The sequence below is a fragment of the Eptesicus fuscus genome, chromosome 14 (genome assembly GCF_027574615.1).
Source record: "Eptesicus fuscus isolate TK198812 chromosome 14, DD_ASM_mEF_20220401, whole genome shotgun sequence".
Classification (NCBI taxonomy): domain Eukaryota; kingdom Metazoa; phylum Chordata; class Mammalia; order Chiroptera; family Vespertilionidae; genus Eptesicus; species Eptesicus fuscus.
The window spans coordinates 53764258-53777960 of NC_072486.1; the positions used below are offsets into that span (position 1 = coordinate 53764258).

A 13703-nucleotide genomic window follows, 5' to 3' on the forward strand; every position below is an offset into this window, starting at 1 on the left:
TAACCGCTCACTTGCCTGCCTGCCTGATCGCCCCTAACCACTCTGCCTGCCAGCCTGCTCACCCCCAACTGCCCCCCCTGCTGGCCTGCTCGCCCCCACCTGCCCTCCCCGCTGGCCTGCTCACTCCCAACTGCCCCCCTGCCGGCCTGATCACCCCCAACTGCCCTCCCGCTGGCTTGATCGCCCCCAACTGACCCCCACTGATGGCCTGCTCGCCTCCAACTGCCCCCCCGCCAGCCTGTTCACCCCTATATTCTTATATTGGCCCCCTCCCCCCAACGGCCTGATCACCCACAACTGCCCTCCTCTCTTGGCCCCTAACCGCCTCTACCTCGGCCCTGCCACCATGGCTTTGTCCAGAAGAACGTCCGGAAGGTGTCCTGGAAGGTCTCCCAGTCTAATTAGCATATTACCCTTTTATTAGTAAAGATAGAAGCCTGGTGCACGGGTGGGGGCTGGTTGGTTTGCCCTGAAGGGTGTCCCGGATCAGGGTGGGGGTTCCCTTGGGGGGCAGGGCAGCCTGGGCAAGGGGCCTGTGGTGGTTTGCAGGCTGGCCACGCCCCATGGGGTCAGGGTTCCCGCTGGAGGTGTGTGGCCAGCCTGGGTGAGGGGCTGAGGGCTGTTTTCAGTCTGGCCACACCCCCTTCAGGGTGGGGGGGGGTCCAGCCTGGGGGAGGGGCTGATGGCTGTTTGCAGGCTGGCCACGCCCCCCAGCGGGGACCCTCACTCCGATGATGGTGTGGCCAGCCTCGGTGAGGGGCAGAGGGCCATTTGCAGGCCCCTCCCTCGGCGGCCGGCCGGGCGACCCAAGCCTCCTGCACTCAGGCCAGCTCCGTGGCCGCCCCCCACAGGCCCCTCCTTCTGCGGCCGGCCAGGGCGGGCGGGAAGCTTGGCTTCCTCTGTTGCCAGGGGTGACCCAAGCCTCCTGCCTGCTCTGGCTGGCTCCGTGGCTGCCGCCATCTTTGTCTCGCTGATTTGCATACTTACTCCTGATTGGCTGGTGGGTATCACAAAGTGATGGTCAATTTACATATTTCTCTTTTATTAGTGTTGATTATGCCAAGGTTTCTGTGGTCCAAACCCCTAGTCTAACTCATCCTTCATCAAGAATGAAGAAACCTGCTAAGGAGGTTACATTAGTTTCTGTCCCAACAGAAAGTTCTCTAATGTGAATCCTTTCTCTTGGCTTAGCTTGGCATGAGGTCTCTTCCCTTAGATGCCAGCACTGAAGACTACTTACAAAGCAGAGAAAGGTTATTAGGGAACCAGGTCTGCTTGAGTTGACTCTTGTCCTTTGTAGCTGACTCATCACTATGTGTCCTCAATACAACAGTTATGATTTACTGTTATCTTTTATCCCAGGGTGTGATCTCTTAGCCCTGAATATATTAAATCTTCTGTAGGTATCAATTGACCCTAGAAAATATAGCTTTCCTTCCCATACTCAGGATGAGAAGTAAAATTGTCAACTGGGTTGAAACAAGTCTGATGGCTATTGGTTCATCTTTTAAAATCTAGTCATTTCTGTTTATAATCTATTTAATCTATGTGTTCTTGTAATAGATACCCTATTTGGAAAATCCAGTTAAAATAGGGACACTTAGGGACTACATGAAAGGGAAATAAAATAAATAGGCATCCTATCTAATAAAGAGGGAATATACAAATTAACTGGCATGCCCTCACAAAGATGGTGGTGCCCATAGCCAACAAAGAGGGAATATGCTAATTGACTGTCACACCCTCAAAAATGGTAGCGCCCACAGCCACAAGATGGTGGCACCCAGTTCCCTCAGCCCCGCGGGGGCAGCGGGCGCGCGGCATGGCCAGGCCTGACCCCGGGTGGGTCCAGCAGCTCCGCGCGCCTGCCTCAGGAGTCCCCCCAGTCCCCTCAGCCCCCTAGCCACCCAAGGCCGGCTCAAGGCATAGGCAAGCCTCGGATGTCAGCTGCCCACCTGCCCAGAGCCACCCGAGGCTTAGATAACCAGGGCCAGCCGAGGCTTGCACTGCTGGCAGTGGTGGCAGCAGAGGTGTGATGGGGGTGTCGCCTTCCCCTGATCGCCGGGTCGCCTCCTGCCCCTGAGGGCTCCTGGACTGTGAGAGGGGGCAGGCTGGGCTGAGGGACTCCCCGTCCAGTGCATGAATTTTCATGCACCAGGCCTCTAGTAATATATAAATCTGTAATGAACAGGGACCCTTTCTGTACAGTAGAATTATACCAGTGACTGAACCTAAGTGGTCAAGAATATTGCATTTGCCCTGGCTGGTGTGGCTCAGTTGGTTGGAGCATCATCGTGCACCAAAAGGTTGACAGCTTGATTCCTGGTCAGGATACATCCTAGGTTGCATATTTGATCCCTGGTGGGGGTGCATATGGGAGGCAACCAGTCGATGTTTCTCTCATAACATCGGTGTGTTTTTTTTTTTCTCTCTCTCTCTCTGTCTCCCTTCTCCCTCTCTCTAAAATCAGTTAAAACATATCATCTGGTGAGGATTAAAAAAAAGTAGTACTATCTTGTTTTGCATTGACAAAATGTATGGACATTTCTTTCTTTTTTTTTAAAAAATATATTTTATTGATTTTTTACAGAGAGGAAGGGAGAGGGATAGAGAGTTAGAAACATCGATGAGAGAGAAACATCGATCAGCTGCCTCTTGCACACCCCCTACTGGGGATGTGCCCGCACCCAAGGTACATGCCCTTGACTGGAATCGAACCTGGGACCCTTGAGTCCGCAGGCCGACGCTCAATCCACTGAGCCAAACCGGTTTCGGCTGTATGGACATGTCAAAATAAGATTGTGGAAGAAAAATTTATCAGTTATGTTTTCCCCTCACATTTATTTTCTACCACTTTATATTTGCAAAATTCATATTTAAACAGACTCCTGGATAGTAACCCAAACTAATAATGCCTTCCCACTGAGCTTACAATTCCTGCTTTGTGTCAATCAGTAAATATGTCCATACAGCATCTACTATGTAATCAGCTTTAGATCTGTGGGGAATAGAAAATTCTGAATTATTAAATATCACCGATGTCTTTAAGGAACTTAAACTCTAATTGGAGTAATCAAGTTTTCATAGAAGCTACCATGAATAGGTGCTGTGCCAGTCTCTCTGCTAGGATTTTAGAGTAATCGTTGTTTAAATGCCCCTTTTCTGCTGAGCTGGCTGCAAAAAAAATCACCTTGGGGGACTTATTAAAAATAAAGAGCACCGAGCCCCACCCATTAACTTCCCCTGTAGATCTAATGTGGGGTTCAAGAACGTGTTTTTCTTTCTTTTTAAATAAGCAATGCCTAGTACAAAAGATGTGCTAGAAGGTTATATGGTGAAAGCAGTTATTTCTCTCTATTCTGTATCCATTCAGTTTTCTTTCCCAGGGGCAACCACTTTTACCATATTTTTCACATTGTTCCAGACATATACTATGCGTTTAAAAATGTTTGTGTGGCCCTAGATGGTTTGGCTCAGTGGATAGAGCTTCGGCCCTCGGACTGAAGGGTCCCGGGTTCAATTCCAGTCAAGGGTATGTCCCTCGGTTGCAGGCTTGATCTGTAACCCTGGTCAGGATGCGTGCAGGAGGTAGTCAGTCAATTATTCTCTCTCATCATGATGTTTCTATCTCTCTCTTCCTCCCTGAAATCAATAAAAAAATATAAAAAACCACACGTGAGTGTGGTTGGTTGGAGGTGTGGGGCATATTATATAAACAGTTCTGCACCTGGCTTTTGTTTCTTTACAGCATATTTTGGAGATCTTTCTATCTCTTCCTACAGAGATGCCTCATTTTTTTTGAAAGGCTGCTTCTAACAGCTTGTAAGAGCTTCGCAGGGGATTCTAATCACTGCCAGGTTTGGGAGCCACAGGTAGACTGAGTGTTAAAAGGAGTTTAGAGAAAGTTTTCTTGAAATGTTAATTTCTTTAAGTCTTGCATTTCACAGCAAAGAACTGGTCTCAGCAAAGCATTTCATGGATTTCTAGATACATGGATTTCTAGGGTTTTTTAGAACAAATTTTTGCATAATGTTTCTTCTTTCTTATACAGTTATTAGGTAGAATTTATCATAACATACTTTTAAAAAATCCTTCCTTTATTAAGAATAGTGCCAAGCAAACCTTTATGAAATTGCTACTGTTTATCCTTTATTATTATGGCAAGCTTTTTCTCCTCCAAGATGATTTTCAAAGTTCTTAAATTCTCACATAATATTCATTTGGGGTGGCATTTATTTGCTCTTTTATTGGTTATAAGTAGAAGTTTAGTCTATTTCCATGAAATGGCACATTCACTGGGCACTGTTTGCATTATAGCTTCCTTTAGTTTCCATAGACAGACGCCTTAGATGGCTGGACAGACAGATAGTAAATTGCTAAAGAGGAATAAGAAGAGTATTAGTTTGAGAGGTGGAATGACCACAGGATGGTGAAAAGCACATATGTTTAGCTTTATGCATATTTCAGAAATTTCAAATACCTTTTCTTTCTTAGAACATTTTAGTAGAAATTATTACCTTCAAGAGAACAGTTTTTGCTTAATCATAAATTGTTTAATCCATTTACCTTTTACATCGCCTATTCTGTGTACTTAAGTGTCAGATAGACAGTGACAAGCAGAACAAGCATGTTTTCTGCACTCAAGAAGCAAACAGTATAATGTAGCAATCAGCATGTAAATTACACTGAGTGGCCAGATTATTATGACCACCAGATGTTTGTAGGCAAATTAGCCGTACACTGCATCATATGGGATATGGAAGCCGAAGGCCTGTTCCAACACCTTTGCTGTCTGCAGTTACCAAGATAAAACGTCTCCAGTTCGCACAGGAACACAAGGATTGGACAGTCGAGCATTGGAAAAAAGTCATGTGGTCCGATGAATCACGTTTCCAGTTGCATCATGCAGATAGCAGAGTGAGAATTTCGCGGAAACAGCATGAAAGCATGCACCCCACATGCATGAGTCTAACCCTTCAAGCTGGTGGGGGCAGTGTTATGGTTTGGGGCATGTTTTCCTGGCATGATTTGGGCCCTTTAATTCGTGTGGAATGATGTCTGAATAGCACAACATACCTAAGTATCGTTGCTGATCAAGTTCATCCTATCATGTTGATGGCGTATCCCAATGGAGATGGCTTCTTCCAACAAGACAATGCGCCATGCCATGGTGCTCGTGTTGTGCAGGAGTGGTTTCAAGAACATGAGGGAGACTTTACCTTGCTTAGGTGGCCCCCACAATCACCAGATCGCAATCCAATTGAGCATTTGTGGGACGAAGTTAAAAGAGCCATCAGGCAGCTGGTTCCACAACCATCAAATCTCACAGAACTGGACAGTGCTATTCATCAGGCATGGTGTCCGATTCCTCGCATCACCTTTCAACATCTCGTGGAGTCAATGCCAAGAAGAATCGCTGCAGTATTGAAGGCAGAAGATGGCCCAATGAAGTACTGATGGGGTGGTCGTAATAATCTGGCCACTCAGTGTATATTTGACGTCTATATTTCACAGGTTCATCTTGGAGCAAATTTAATTAGAAGCTTGTCAGCAGAATTTCCAGCTTTTTTAAAAGGGGTGCATTTTGTACCAGTGAGCATTCCTATTATTGAATCTTCAGTTCCTCCTTATTTTACTCTCGTGTTCTTTGTTCAAGTCCTTGTTTTATTTTATTCCTCCTTCACCCTTATTAGCATAAATGTTCATAGCCAGCTGGTTGGAAATAGCTCAGGAAGCCCTGGGACAGTTGGAAGCTTGAGTCAGCTGTTGGAGTCGGGAAAAATGTCTAATTTTCTAAAATTATTATGAATTGAAGAAATTTGATTCAGTGTCTGTACTTCACTCAAAACCCTTGTTAAATATAGTTAAGCACATAATATAGCAATAAATAGCTTTAATGTATCAAATATAAAATCTTCTCCAAAATTGAACTCTGCTATACTCAACTTATAAAGAAAAGCATTTAATTTTATGAAAACAGTTTTATATGTCAGCAAGAAAATAACAGAAGTTGAGTACTTCCTGAACCACAGACTTAATCGTAAGTCATTAGTTTGATTTTCATTGAAAATATGTAATATATGGCCCTAACCGGTTTGGCTCAGTGGATAGAGGGTCGGCCTTCGGACTGAAGGGTCCCAGGTTCGATTCCGGTCAAGGGCATGTACCTTGGTTGCGGGCACATCCCCAGTAGGGGGTGTGCAGGAGGCAGCTGATCGATGTTTCTCTCTCATCGATGTTTCTAACTCTCTATCCCTCTCCCTTCCTCTCTGTAAAAAATCAATTAAAAAAAAAAAGAAAATATTTAATATATGCAAATTATAAATTTTTACTTTAACTACTCTCTGGTAATAAAGTATCTCAGAGTTAAAACACTACATAACATGTTATTTAAAGGTGAAAATGCCTACTGGCATCCTAGTACTTTTAGTAGGAATGTCAACCTATTCAGCCAACACTGGTGGGGAAAATAAGGTCTTTAGCAAAACTGTTGTTGTACAGTTTCATACTAAGCATTTTATGTGGATTAGCTTAAATTTCTTTTTTAAAAAATATGATACGTTTTTATTTCAGAGAGGGAGCGATAGAAACATCAATGATGAGAATAATTGATCGGCTGCCTCCTGCACGCCCCCTACTGGGGATGGAGTGTGCATAGGCAGACTGACTCCAGGGAACTCAAACATCAAAAATTAATTAAAAATGGAAAAATTCCCTTTTTTTCTCCTTAAAGAATGGCCATTTGAGTATCTACTTAAGTGTTCTCTGAAAAACATAAAATTTTTTATTCTCATAGAAGAAAAAATATTAAGCTTAATTATAAAGCCAAGTTTCCTGCTGAAGCTCAGATCTCTTATTATCTTACAGGTAATAAGCTCAGAACTATAGGACCTGTGACTGATTCGTAATAGAAACATAATAATAGTAATGGCTGCCATTTATTATTTAATGTATTTACTTTGCCAACCCCTGTGCTTTATATATTTACATTTCTTGCCCTAGTTAACCCTAGGGGAAGTCCTGCTCAGGGAGATTAAGAAATTTGTTCAAAGTCAAAACTAGTGGAGCTAGAAATCAAACCAAGCCTTTCTAGTTCCAAAATATACACATCCCACTGAAGCCAACGGACACTTGTTTATCTGAAACAATGCTGGGTAGGCCTTGTCTGGCTTATAGCTATCCCTAGACTTTAACTGAAGCCAGAGATCACTGATAGGATATATGAACAGCAGGTTGTCAGCTGTCTATATTCCTGGAGTTAATTCACCTCAAAGGCCACTCCCCACCCCAGTTGATGATGTTAGTGTGGGCCTTCGGAGGTCGCACAGTGTCTCAGTCTTTTCATTAGTAGGAAATCAAGTAGTTTGGTGCTTTGCGCAAGAAGGTGAACTTTTGATACATAGGTGAAAACTGTACTAAAACAGAATTTAAAATGAATGAATTCTATTACTACAGCCTTCTAAGGAAAGATGAAAAATATCTAATTTATATGTTGAAAGACCTTTCTCTTTTTACCAGCTGTTGCCTTTAATTCCTATTTCAAATTCTTACAAAATTCAAGCTGAATAGACTTTTTTAAAACGTCGTTTCTACCTTTACCGCAGCATACCTGTAGTCAGATAAGTTTTCAGCACTGTTAATCAACAGAAATTTACCGGGGTCATCGTGTTGAGGGGCACTGTACTTGGTACTGAGAGAGATCTTGAGCTCAATTCCAGAAATATGGTATATAAAATAGCTCAAGATTAGGCATAAATGAATGGAAATGGGCATCAATAAAATGTTGAAGGGCTTTCTGTGGGGTGAGCCAGTGTAGTTTTACCCCGGAGGAGGAATTTGAGTTGACAAGAATGGTTGATGACGAATGGGGAGAGCATTTGAAGCAAGAGGGATATCCAGTGGAGTCCACCGACAGTAAGATCTTAAAGAATTTGGCTACCCACTCTTCTAACACCAAGAGTAGAGAATATAAATGGGAGCATTATCTGAGAGGGAAAAAGAGAATATTTGGCAGATCATAGGGTATTCTGGTTAGTCATTAATTCAATTGTGTTCTTATCAAGTGTCAAAAAAATGGCAGCTAAGCAAGAATTTCAGAAGATTAAGACAATAGAAAGTGCTAAAGTTGTCACTTTTCTAGTACCGAATGGAATTGAGGCTATTGATGGAAGCTGTTCAGCAAAGGTCAGATTGGCAACCCTGTAGGAAACCCTGCCCTCTATACAAAACACACACACACACACACACACACACACACACACACGTCTAATAAACATTGAACATTTTGCTGTTAGGAGAAAGGGGGTGCTTTGAATATGAAGGATAGTTTCATAAGAGAAATAAATGGTAGGAGAAACGAAAGAATCATTTTGAAAATGATTCTTACAAAATTTGCTTTCAGAGTTATGCCTTTATGTGTTCTACTGCTTTTGTTCTTCTCTTAAAGCTCTAGTGATTCTAAAATTCTTTTATTGGGGGTCAGGATCGGGGGAAGTCATCGCGTCCTCTGAGAGAGAAACTGAAATGTATATACAGCTCCTTTTAGTGCCCTTCAAAGATCTGAAATAACCTTCTTGGTTTAGGAACATTTAAATTTTATGATTGATTTGATTTTTTAATGAGACTGATAATTTGATTTTTAAAAAATGGTTAATTTAAAGGATTGCTTTTCAGACTTACTGATTTATTAAAATCACTATCAAGTTCTGAAATTTTTGATGAATGTAAGCTGTAAATGTTTTGCTAGTTGATTAGAATTGGTCAAAACCTGAAGATAGCTCTGACATTTTAGTATAGAGTATGTAGGGTGAATATGGGGGTGAAGAACTTAGAAGCTGGAGAGAGGAACCATGGATCTTTGAGGACTATTAGCTAAGTTTTGCCCAAAGTGTCCTTAATTAACTGGAATGTCCATATGTTCTCTTTCTTCCATAAGTCTTGTGGCAGTCACCCTTATTTATAAATCTTAGATACTCATGAATGAGTTTATAATATGTGCTGATTTAGGTTTTCCAAGACACATCTAACAGTTTTTTCTCACTAATTCTTTTGGTGCAGGCATCACTTTTTAAGAATGAGGAATGTGGTCATAGTCGAGATATTAACAAGACAAACCATGGTGTCTAGAAGGGTCAAATTGACATCTGTGGCCTTGAGTTTCAGTTCTGGTCTGAGTATAGCACCAAATGAAGCAATCTCTCTCTCTCTCTCTCTCTCTCTCTCTCTCTCTCTCTCTCTCTCTCTCTCTCTCAGCGAAGGGAAGATTATTACAGTGAAAGTAACAAAGTTCTCAGCATGCGAGAGGGTTCCCAAAAAGGGTTGTCCAAATGAACCTCACTTTCAAAATCTGGAGTTTGGTTTTGAACTCATGTCATTGAATGTAGAGATACCCTCACATATCTTTTCACTTATCTTCAGTGAATTTTTTCTTTGTCCAATCTTAGCCACCTGCTGATACTACATTTGTACCTTACCAAGGTTATAAACTCTACTACTTCAGAAATTTAAAATTCTGAATATTCTACCTTTGAGCATAATCTCTGCTTACTGCTCACTTGCTCAAGGCCTTCTACTGAGTCAGTGCTAGGGACACATTGAGACCCTCAGACTATCTCACCATCTTCTCACTACCTTCTTCTGTCTTCATGTCCCAGCTTAGATATCATGGCTTATACTAGAGGCCCAATGCATGAAATTCATGCAAGAGTAGGCCTTCCTTTCCCCTGCTGCCATCACTGGCTTCCCTCTGGTACCCGGGATCCATGTTTCCCTCTGGCTGCTAGCAGGCACCCGGGACCCGGGCTTCCCTCCGGCCGCTGGCAGGCACTGGGGACCGGGCTTCCCTCGCAACTCTGGCTTTGTCCGGAAGGATGTCCAGTCTAATTAGCATATTACCCTTTTATTATTATAGATTAACTCCCTTGTTAATATCCTCAAATTCCTTTCTAGTCTTTGCCTACAAGACCCCACTGTGGCTGGACCCCGCCTACTCTGGGCCTGCACCCCATGGTTGAACATCCCTGGAAAACACTCAACTGTGCAGAAATAGTTTCACTGTGGAATTCCTTCTCACAGACCTCAGGGGACTCTCCAGTTTCTAAGGTCTTCACCACCCCCCCCCACACCCTAAATACTCGGGGGGGGGGGCAATTGGGGGCGGAGGAGGCCGGGGAGAGGGGCCATGGGAGATTTGGGGGGCCGATTGGCCACTGAAGTGTGCGTCATAGTGACTGGTTGTTCTGGTCGTTCCAGTCTTTCTGATGATCCAGTCGCTTGGCTTTTATATATATAGATATTTAGCCTAGGGGCCCAGTGCATGAATTCGTCCATCTTGAAAGGAACTGTGGGCCACGAGGCTGCGGTGGGCACAGGGGCGGGTCTCGGTCCATCTTCCGCGCCCCCCCCAGCCCCTCCCGCTGCATACCCGGTCCCCTGTCTGCCAGCAGCCCGCTCCCGCCACTCCCATGCGCTGACCGCACCAGCCCTGCTTGCACCCACTGACGGTGCGGAGCAATTGGGGCTGGTGCCAGCAGTGGGTGTGAGTGGGGCCAGCGCTGTCAGTGGGTGTGAGCAGCAGCTGCTGCCTCGATTGCCCCTCAGGAGCAGGGGGAGGTGGAGAAGCCCTCAGGGGTGATCAGGGCCAGCAGCCACTTGCACCCACTGACAGCGCTGAGTGATAGGGACTGGCGCCAGGTGCTGGCAGCGAGTGCGAGCAGGTCCGGTGCTGCCAGGAGGTGCGAGCGGCGGTTTCAGTGCCAGCAGTGGGTGCGAGCAGAGCCATTGCCGGCTGTGGGTGTGAGAGGCGGCTGCTGGTCCAGATCGCCCCCTCAGGAGCAGGGGGAGGTGAAGAAGCCCTGGGGGGCGATCGGGGCCAGCAGCCACCGTTTGCACCCGCTGACGGTGCCGAGTGATTGGGACTGGCGCCGGGCACCAGCAGCGGGTGCGAATGGAGCCAGTGCTGGCAGTAGGTGCGAGCACCGGGTGGGACTTGGTGTGCAGGAGCAAAGAATTTTCAGTAACCACCAGAGGTTTGCCCTGATGACAGTGACTGGTGCCCCACCTTGGTCTGGCACCCCCGCTCACCTGCTCCACCATCTCACCATGGCCAATGCTTGCCATGTTCCGTGCTCTGCTGCCTGCCGCTGACGCCCGCCATGTTCCTCACGCACCCCCTGGTGGTCAGCGCACGTCATAGCAAGCGGTTGTTCAGTTGTTCCGCCGTTTGGTCTATTTGCATATTAGCCTTTTATATAGGATACTAGAGGCCCGGTGCACAACATTTATGCATGGGGGTGGGGGGTCCCTGCACCCTCTCGCAGTCTGGAACCCCTTGAGGGATGTCCGCCTGCTGGCGTAGGACATCCCTCGAGGGGTCCTTAGTGCTGTCACAGAGGCGGGAGAGGCTCCTGCTGCTCACCAGCTGTAAGCCCAGCTTCTGGCTGAGCGGCGCTTCCCCTGTGGGAGTGCACTGACCACCAGGGGGCAGCTCCAGTGTTGAGCATCTGCCCCCTGGTGGACAGTGCGCATCATAGCAACCGGTCATTCCACCGTTTGGTCGATTTGCATATTAGGGTTTTATTATATAAAGATATGATCTATTTTAGTTCTTTTTGGTATATGGTGTGGGGTGGGGAGGTCCAAATGCATGGTGGGTATAATAGTCTATAAATGTCCATTAGGTCATTTAAAAATATATATTCTTATTGATTTTAGAGAGGAAGGGAGAGGAAGAGAGAGACAGAAACATCAGTGATGAGAGAGAATCATTGATCAGTTGCCTCCTACATGTACCCCACTGGGGATCGAGCCTGCAACCTGGGTATGTGCCCTGACCGGGAATCGAATCATGACCTCCTGGTTCATAGGTCAATGCTCAAACTCTGAGCCATGCCATTCGGGCATGACTTACATTTAAGTCTTTAATTCATTTTGAGTTTATTCTTGTTTATGATGTAAGTTGGTGGTCTAGTTTCATTTCTTTTAGCATGTATGTGTCCAATTTTCCCCAACATAGGTAATGTTTTTTAATAATGATAATTCAAACTTGTATATTTCATAGATTTTGTTTTGCCTGTTTGTTCTATTGGATACTGAGAGAGTTGTCAACATCTCCCACTATAGTTCCTAGTATATCCTCCTGGTGAATTGAAATTGTTACCAGTGAACATGTTGATCTCATATTTTTTCCTTTAGATTTTATGTGGCTTAATATTAATATAGCTATACTGTCTTTTGATTACACGTTTCATGGTATTTATTTGCCCATCCTTTAACTTTTAATCTTTCTGTATCCTTGTTTTATGCATCTCTCTTATAAATGGTGAATTATATTAAGTCATCTGGATAATGTCTTTTTTTGTTGTTTTAATCCTCACCCCAGGATATTTTTTTCCATTGATTTTTAGAAAAAGAGAGAGGGATGGAGGGAAGGGGAGGGGAGAGAGAGAGACAGAGAGAGAGAGATGTGAGAGAGACACATTGATTGATTGGTTGCCTCCTGCATGAGCCCCCGATCAAATCTGTAACGCAGGTACGTGCCCTTGACCAGTAATTGAACACATGACCCTTTGGTGCTCTAACCACTGAGAACCACTGGCCAGGGCTGGATAATGTCTTTTAACTGAAGCATTTAGTCCATTTGCATATAATGTAATTAATTATATTTTTAAATGTCTACCTCCACTTTGTTTTGGTTTTTCTGTTTTTTTCCCTCCTTTTTTTGAATTAATTTTTTATTCCTTTTTTTTCCTGTGACTAGTTTAGAAGTTATACTCTCCGTTTCTGTTGCTTTAGTTGTCTCCCGAGGAATTATGATAGGCATCTTCAACTTATTATTGATGTCTGTTAATCATCATCTTTCCTCTCCTGCTAGTACAAATATCTTAGGATCCTGTGACTCCATTTGTCCTCTCCTGACTCAGATGTTGCTGTTGTCATGTGCTTTAGTCCTTTATATATTTTTAAGTCTCACATGACATTATTTTGTTTCATGTAGTTAGTGTTCATATCAATATACCCACATATGTATTACTTTTCTTTTCCCTTGCATCCCAGATCTCTTTGTGGTCATTTTCCTTCTGCAAGAAGTACATCCTTTTGTATTTCCTTTACTGTGGGTTAGCTGGAAGTGAACTCTGTTTTGGGTTGTCTGCAAATACTTCCTCAATTTTGTTAGTTCTGCTTTGTTTCTTTTTCAAGTACAAGTTGTGGTTGTGTTTTTGTTCTATAACTTTTTGGGAATACCAACACTTATAAAATTTTACCCTAATAAATTACTTGGGTTGTAGCAAAACTGCTGGGGTCTTTCTTTAATAAATTACTCCTGTTTTCAAAATGTCACTAATATAGTTTTTTCAGTCCCTTGAACTTTATTTAAGTGCCACTGTTATATATGCCATTGGATAGAGTATTCCAAGTACAGGGCCTCAAACTAATTGAACTGATTGGGCTCTGAGACCTAAAGCAGAACTGTTAGGACTCAGTACTCTTACCATGTCAGTGATGTCACCCAAATTTACTAACCAATTCTAGCTGATGACAGTCACATTTTAAAGTTAGTTTGTATCTTAGTTGTCTCGGGTTGCCATAGCAAAATACCTTAAGACTAGAAGGCCTAAGTAACAGAAGTTTATTTTCTCACCGTCTGGAGGCTGAGTGTTCCAGATCAAGGTCCACCAGTTTGGTTTCTGAGAAGGGCTCTCTTC

The 13703-nt window shown here is 44.0% G+C and overlaps 1 protein-coding gene across 1 annotated transcript in view; it reads left to right on the plus strand.

Annotated features, from left to right (window-relative positions):
- KDM7A (lysine demethylase 7A) overlaps window positions 1-13703 on the plus strand; it is a 100364-nt gene that overhangs the window by 27307 nt on the left and 59354 nt on the right. The window lies entirely within an intron of this gene.